We start from the raw sequence: 9075 nt of genomic DNA, 5'->3' as shown, positions 1-9075 counted from the left end.
TTATAATCTAAAGACAGGAAACAGAAAATGTATGTGTCTTCCTTTGGGATAATCCGTAGAAGTTACATATGATCAAATGGAGGCAAGAAGGAACCAAGCAATTTTAGAAAGTTTTAATATTTCCTTGTCATGTTACATAAAGGGCTAGAAATCTTCAATAAGATTTTTGCTTCCTGCCTAAAACCTAATATCACATGCAGCAATTAGTGCTTAATAGCCCTGTTGATGGGATAATCTAAACTGAAGACCATCCTTCCCTCTCGTTACCTACAACTTATTATAAATAAGATCTGAGGTTTAAATATCTGGAAGAGATTAGGATCAGATTTTTTTGTCTGCTTTTTTGGGGAGGGGAGGATGGGTGTAGTTAGCACAGTTGACAGAATTTTGTATGTAATCATTTCACTGTTGCTTTTCCTTAATCAGTTAAAGCACCCCTAAAGCTGGAGAAAATTTTACCAAGGGAATATTTTCCTGCTAGAAAATGTTCTCTCTTATCATATAAAGTATTCTGCAACAATACATCAATGTTGAAAATTTTCTTTAAAAAATAGAGAAAAAATAATTATTAGACTGAGTGGTGGCATTTTTTCTGTCAGAGCTGACAGTTCAAATTTTTATTGCAAAAAGACTTACATTACTGATTTTAATTTTTGTTATTATAAGATGAATAAATCTTTTAAAGTAAAGACTAAAACCAAACATTTTTCTGTAAAACTGTTCTTTTTTGAGGGTAACTAAAAAATATTAATGTCATTGCAATTTGCAATAATTAAATCACAAGAAAAAAAAAATCCAGTGTCTGTACAAGTCCACCTGCAAGCTTACTGAAAGAATTTGTACAAATGCTTGTAGAATCAAGACCTTCAAACTGTTATTTTGTTGTTTACATAAGTCTAGTTTCTTTAGGCTATGACTTAACAAGACACATTAACACAAGCACCCAGCATTATAACGTTTTATTGTTTGAAAAAATACTTACACATGTGCTTATCTTAGAAATCTTTTTTGATTGTCGTTGATGTGAACCTTAAGTTTTTGTACATACTGAAAGGGTTAGTCAAGCAGTCATCAAAATTTAGGAATATGTTGCAACCAGAACAACCAACCATTTTAGGATAAACCAGTGACAGTTAAAAAACCTGATTTCTCTTACATCCTTTTTTTAAATCACCCTCAAGAAGTTAGATCTGGAGAAAGCTTGATAGACCCCACAAGAAGTCAGTCCCACCATAAAGTCCCTCCATATATTTACTGAACTCTACCAAGAGAAGCTGAAGGATTTGTTATTTTCCCCAAAGGATTTGTGTGTTCCTCTATGCCAAAGCTATTCTAAAATCTCAGTTTTCTCATGGTGGGAAATATGCAAATTTGCAGCCCTTTATTTGCTGCATTCCTTATGTCCTTGTGTACCAGCAGTAATGTCCAAAAAAAAGATTTTCTCAAAGAGGTAACACAATAATGATTCTAAATACAGCAATCATTTTTCTCTTGGTCTACCAACCCAAACTTGCCTAGGGTCCTCTGATATGTCTCCTGTTTCTTGAACTTCTCAGTTGCCCTTTTCTGCACCCATTCCAATCTGAGTACACCTTTTTGAGTAACCAGAATTGGACATGGTGACTGGTGTCACCAGTACCTTGTACAACAGCATTAATACTGCTTTTACTTTCACTGAAAACTTCTTGCTTGATATAACCTAAATCTGATTAGCTGGGTTTTACTGACGTATCACATTAATGACTCATGCTCAACCTAAGATGAATGAGCACATCCAAAGTCTTATCCTTGTATGTTGGGTCAAATGCTGAAACCATCATTTTATAGCTTATTTTATTTTGAAAAGCATTTTATGGTTTATTTCAATCTGAAAAATACATTTATACAAATAGGAGCCATAAGGTATGTAAAAGATGAGACATTAGCTTAGAATATGCATTGGCATTTGCCAGAAAGCTTATCTATATTCTTATATGAATATAAATACATATATCCACATATTATTATACATATTCTAGTGTGTAAAACTAGTTTTATAGTTTATCATTACTGTTATTATTATTTATGTAATTAAATGCATCCTTCATACAGCTCCTCTCTCTAACCTACAATGTATTCCTGCAAACTCAGATCTCCTGCTTGACAAGATAATACATTGCTGTCACCCCACTGAATATTAGTATAATTCTGATTTTAGTCTACTAAAATGACAAGTGTAGCTACTTTATAGCTGCTTTGGACCATAAAACATTTTGAAAGTTATTTTGCCATTGAATCAGCACTGGAGCAGATATGCATGAAGATTTGGCATTTAATATGTGAGGTGGTTTTGCCCCTTTTTCTGTTGTGGGAAATTTGGTTATAAATTTTTCATGACATAGTTCTTTTGTCTGTCAGCACCTTTTACTTTGGGAAAAAAATCTGCTTGACAGCCACTTTGAGCCTGCTCCTCCAGAGCTTTTACTCATCACAGAAAAATGTTTAGGAATAATAATAATAATAAAAAAAAAAAAAAAAAAAAAAGAAGAAATATGGACAAAAATAGGAATTTAAGAAAATAATACTTTCTTTTTCATTGTTCCCATTGTTCCTTTTTCTAAAGTACTAGATGTAAGATAGCTGTCATCAGATAAGATCAGGAAATGTTTTATGGTCCAAGAAGAAATCAGAAGAATATGTTTTTGCTTGCAGGCCAAAGTCTACAGGATTGTCTGCATTCTACACCACATCCAGGCTTAAAAGCCTTCCCATTGGAAGAATCAGACTGAGAAACAGAGAGCCCTACCCCATTAAAGAGTGGTACCTGTGCTTAATCTTATGAACTGTGACAACTTCCACCCATTTAGCAGAGCTTGTTATGATACAGATAAAGTTAGTTGTATACAGAAATAGTCACTGGTCAAAACCAAACTGAGGCTTCAGGATTAACTGACATATATTTTACTACTGACATTATAAAGAAAATGAATGTATTAGCAGCTTGTCCCTGTATATATGCAACAAGTTTGGTATATAAGTAATTAGATCATGAAAAGGGAGAAAGAAATATGTATTTAAGCACTCTGGGTGAAAAAATATAAGAACCATGTAACTACAGATATAGCTGTACAGAAGTAGTCAGCTATGCTGGTCTTTAGGCGATCGGTATATTTCCTCAGAAAACACTTCAAAAGACTCAGCTTTCAGTGTTAACAGACCAAGAAAGGAGCAAGGTCATTTATCAAGACAACTTAAGTGTAAGTATTAGGGACGTAAGCTAAGTGCAAGGATGTTGCGTCGCATCTACGCAAGGTGGGCAGTACCTCATGAGAAAACTTTGTTTTCTTTTCGCAGATAGTCCATAACAATTTCTTTTGTTTAATCTAGGGTGGATGGTTATTGACTGTCATCTCTCGACAACTTGCCTGACTGCCATTCCAAGGAAGAGAGTACCTCTGTCCTCCCGAGGACATCAGGGCAAGGCGAACATGACAGCCTGCGTACAGATCAATGCCACAGAGAAAGCTGCTCTCTTTCCTCCAGAGCAGTGCCATCAGCGTCGCTGTCATTTTTCTCAACCCAAAAAATTCCAGTTTCAGAATTAGTATGAAGAGAAGGGTTTGTATTCCAGAAAAAAACCACTTTAATAACTCCCATCAAACAAGCCGTGAATGTAAAACAACACAACCATCCCAAATCCAGAAAGAGCCCATTTTCAAACTTCTGCATGTAACTCACACCTGACAACAACTAAGTCCCCAGCTTATTAACTACATAGTTCAACCCATGTATTCAATTTTCTCTTCACATCATTAGCAGCTTTTTTAAAAAAATGGTTAGTTGCCAGCATGGCTATGCAACAGTCCATAAATCACTATAAAATCGTGAAAATCTGGATATCCAATAAGTAAAGCTAAAAGGAAATAATATAGTATTAGAGCTTGTGAGAGAGACACTAGTCCTCCTCCTCCTCAGAACTTGGACTTCAACTGTCCTGCATTAAATTAGTTGTGCTGCTCAAAGAATGGGGATTTTCCTGTGTGAGCCGCTTTCTGTTTTCATCATTCTGTGCTTGTAGTCCTGTCTTCATTGTCAGAGTCCTTGGAAGTCATGTCATCACTCTGTGATCAACCAAGTGTCTCCAAAATCACTTTCAGTTTCAAAAAGAATTGACTTTTTGTATAATCTGTTGTTATACAAAAATGTATATAAGGATAAAGAATTGCTGGGAAAACACTGTTGGTTTAGGTTTATCCCGTGCACTCACCTTCATGCAACAAGCATAGCTGGAGAAAGCGAACAAATGAAATCGCAAGTCACAGCAACTCTAAGCAATTCAAATGGCCACCCAATCTATAGTTAGCCCAAAAACAATTGTGAATATTTTGGTGGCTTCTGTATTCTACAGTGATGGTCAGCATAGACTATAGCAACATCCAGATGTCAAGGCAATAAGGACTCTTTTTTTCAGGCTAAAAACTGTTCCTGATTATATCCCATTGGCCATGCACAAATGCAACTTAACAGTCAAGATGAGCAACAGTGAAATTCCCAGTTTCATTGAAATTTCTGGTACTTTGAGGATTTTGGGGGGTTCTGAAAAAAAAAACCAAATCCAAGAAAATTCAAAATTTCATATGAAGTTATGAAGTTATGATGTGGGGTTTGTGGACAAGAATATTGTTTGACAACATCAGCACATTATGTCCTACCTTTGGAGCATTAGTTTAAATTACAAAACATGTAATTTGAAAAAAAAAAAAATCAAAACTCAAAATGTTCCATCATCAAAAATGCCAAATTCTGAGATTTTTATTCTTCGTACATTGTAATAAAGACAAGACTTTTCCTAAAAACTTTTATGAGAAATTTCTTCAGCCAGTTATAGTTACTATGCAGTTAGAGAACAATTTTCCTTAAAATTTCTGTTAGATCACTGGAAAGGGAGTGTTCCCAGTCCCATGAATAGGAAGAGGTTTCAGGCCCTCTTCATCTTCATTGATGACTGAGAGAGAGTGAGAAGAATGGTTCAGGTGCAGGACTACTTCCACTGCTTCATCCCTTGGAAAGGAGTCAAAATTAATATGCTGAACTCTGCTACCTCAAGTTTAAAACCTGTATATGAAAGAATATCTCTCATCGTTCTCCTACTATTTTCACTGTGGAAATGGAATGGAATGGAAGTTGATATTATTTAGAAACACATTTTTCTCTATGTGGATTCTCACAGCTTTTTGGAGGTCACTTTTTCTTTTTCATCAATAACACAACATTAATATTGATTATTTTAGAGTTTTCTTTACCTTTTGCTGTCCTACTCACTTCTTGTCTCTGTTGGTAGGCTTAAAAATTTATATATGCCTAGAGAAAAGTACCAGAGTGCTTTCACATGTCCTAATTGTTATTTTGCCACTTTGAAGAGGAAATCAGGGTAAGGAGAAGGTCATTATTCCCTTCTCAACTTCAGCATTATGCAATCTAGATGTGTTTCTAGCACAAACGTTGATCTTTACTGGGTTTTTATTAATATCAAAGGTAAGCAGAGTGTTTTCCTAAATGTAATTCCTCTCGAACACCTGCTGGGCCTAAGGCAAGGACTTACATTTTTAACACAATTACATTTCAATGGCAATGCTGACGTCACCATAAATTACGTATGTTTAACAACAAGAAAGCCATGAGAAGTTGTCTTTTGCTTGCACATAGAAATTTCTCTTGATGGGTTTTTGATCATACAAAAATCAAAGAAATTAATCATTTCCAATTATAGCAAATACATCCATACTGTCGTCTTGTTATGAACTGAATTTCTATTAAATCTTAGGAGAATTATATTTCTTCCTTACTCAGTCTGTCACCGTCTTACTAAACCCTTCAGCTAAAGCCATATTGGAATAAATTCATATGCTAAAAAAGAGAAGTTACAGCCAGTAATAAGCTGCAGCTTACGTTTTTACTACCACTGGAATGAGGAGCGATCCCTTAGTGAAATCAACATTTTAGTAAATAAGGCAGACTAATTATTTTCACAGAAAATGCTTTACATTTCCAGGATTGTCTCTGCGTTCCCTGCCTAAACCCCAGGCAAGGATTAACACCTTGCAGCTGTAACTCCACAAACACACCCAGCCACTCACCACCTTCCCTCCCCAGCACAAAGCACCCTTCCATCACAGGTGCAAGCAAACTCCCACACAGAGATTTTCTCTGTCCTGAGACCACTCTATTCTCTCTCCACCCCAGTTACTTGTGTAGGTAATTATTAACAGCTCTGACAAGTCTTGCAATGTGCATCTATTTTCCTTTCCATCTCTGGATTGTGATACTTTTCAGTTTGCAAATAATGCATATGTTAGTCTATAGTGCCTGTCTGAAAGTTTGATAGATTGGACTGATAAAAATAAATGTGCTTGCCAAAAACAGATGGAAAACAAAACAGATACCTGAAATGTTTTTTTTTTTCCTTTACCTTTAGTTCCCCCCGCTAAAAGACATTTTTCCTCTGTTAGGCTCAACAATTGACCCTGCAGTTATTACATGGAAATAACAAACAGGAGTTTAAGGACAAAAGTCTGATGAGAAGAAAATGTTATTCTTTCACATTTCTGGTTTTGTTTAATTATTTTAGGCTGTACTAATAGGGAAACAGGTGCAGTTCAGCAGTGGTAGCACATATAAAACTGCAACCAATTTTGCTTGTCTGAAAATCTCCCTAGCTTTCATTTTTGGGAGGATACATTCCAAAAAACACAGCACCTTACCACATCATTCATTTCAAGGGACTCAAGAGATTTCTGCAGACCCAGCACACCTTTTGTTTTAGAAAAGGAAACATTAGGCTCGGATAATTCTACCTCTTATGTGAAACTGAGGCTGCATCTTTAAATTATAAAACAGCCTGCCTATTCCTGGCATGGGGTGAGGTTTTTTATGGATTGCTCAGGACAGTATAATGTGTCTAAGTGAGAAACCTAGAAGGAAGACAACCAGGGAAGGCTTGTTAGTGAACTGAGTTCTCTGGAGTAAAAATAATTTCCCCTCCTTCAGTTTCCCCTGTGCTCTGGCATGTTTATATTCCGTAATTTTTGTCACAAGGCTTCAAATAAATCAGTAGAGATTTGCCTTTCTTGTCAAGCTGTTTTTTAAAATTAAACACACACATTCCATGCTGATTGCAAGGTTCTCCCCTCCTCAAGACACAAATATTCGCGTGCACACACACACACACAAGACAGCATCTTGCTTACTAGACAGAGATAAATTCCTCACCAGTGTGATCATCAGACACTAAGCCAAACTCATCTTCTTTTCCTTCTTTTTTTTTCCCCCCACTCTGTTATTCATAGAGACCACAGGTGAACCAGGAGAAAATTATTACAGTGTGATGACTGCTGAAATGATAGAAGGTAAAGAAGATGGATTATCACGGTGCTGACATGATTTGTATGGATTTCCAGAATTAAGCTGTTCACTTAAAGTGACCGTCTTCTTTACACCCACGATATTGCAGCTGCCCTAGTAATAACCTTCATCTGCACTTGTGAGCCAAGTGAGCAGAGCACGTTTCCCATTACCTGTCAAGCGAGTATGTAGAGTTCTTCTGGCCCCGCAGTAATAGCAGGGCTGCTGGTGAACAGAGTAATAAACACCTACTGAGAGGGATGTAGCGTGAAAAGATCTCATCACCTGCCATTAGCACGCTGATGAATAATGCAGCATTTTCGGTGGCAGATGTCAGGGGTGGGAGGAAGAATCACTTCTGTAAATGCTCTGGTGAGCACTTCAGCACAAAGTGAGAGGTGATAGCAACAGATGCATGTGACAAAATTACACTCGCTATTGTATTTTAAAAGAAATGGGAACATTTACTTCACAAATAGCTGGCAGGCTTTGTCTCTCTCTCTCTCTCTCTCCCTCTCTCCCCCCTCTTTCTTTTTCCATCAGAATCAAAGGATGCTGCAAACTAGCAACCTAATTCACATACTGCTAAGCATTTGCAGCTCCTAACTTAATCGCTGTGTAAGGGGCAGTGAGGCTTGGCTGTCCAGCCAGTTAAATGTTTTTTCCTGCAGACCCAAACTGGCAAATTGATTAAATAGGTAAAATTAAAAAAAAATAAGAATCTTATTTCTATTCAAATTCCCCTCCCACCATAGGTTTTATTTCTCTCTTTCAAAATAATCTACAAGTCACTGGTTAAGTGAAGTGACAATTCCTGGATTTCATGCAGTTAAACCCCTCAGAGGCTCTGGTAACAGGAAAAAGGTCTTGCTAATGTTAAAGTTATCACGAAACCTCCTATTACTGCCCCTGTTCCACCCACCCATTTTGCTGCTGCAAATAAGGCAAAGAAGGGATATAGCTGTAACACAACTGGTTTCTGGCTGTGATTTTAAGTGTGGCAGTCCCTCTCAGCTAACCTAAATTGATGCAGGTATTATTAATTGTTGACAATTACTTTTTTCACTTGACAGAAATCACAGACCTGGACAAAGTCCTTGCTAAAGATGAAAGATGTTGCATGACAGGGGGCGTATAAGTTTTCCAAACTGCCACAGTGACTTAATTCCCTGTACCTACAAGTAACAACTCTGAAAGAGAGCCCAGTTGAATTTTACATGAGTTTTATGCCATTGCTCTCTTGCAGAGAGAGTTCCTCAGCACTAGTTATGAATGAGGTCCAAAATCTGTCATATCTGACACCTACATATACTGGGGGGGGGAAAATATTAATTCACAACCAATAATAATATTATGTGATTGAAACATTATTCTTGGCGCATGCTATCATCTTGTCTGGGCAATCACAGATTCAGATGATTTAAAGCAACCAGTCCCAGAGCAGAAATGTTTTCTGTTTAAGTTTATCTTCAGACTTGTATTTCCAGTGGTGTTTTGAGCCAAACAGCTCTTTTTGGTCAAGTGCTGTTACTCGACACAGTAACTTACTTAACATCAAAAGTCCTGGGTAACAGATGGCTTGATGCCACAAATGGTGAGATTTTAATACAGGAAAAGACTCAAGCTGCTGGACGCCTGTACTCTGGAGGCTGCGAGGGCTGGATACATAGCGATAGTCATGTGTTTGATGTCTGC

Source organism: Gavia stellata, chromosome Z (genome assembly GCF_030936135.1).
Source record: "Gavia stellata isolate bGavSte3 chromosome Z, bGavSte3.hap2, whole genome shotgun sequence".
In the NCBI taxonomy this organism is placed as follows: Eukaryota; Metazoa; Chordata; class Aves; order Gaviiformes; family Gaviidae; genus Gavia; species Gavia stellata.
The sequence above is the reverse complement of the archived record's forward strand: the minus strand, read 5'-3'. Positions refer to the sequence as shown.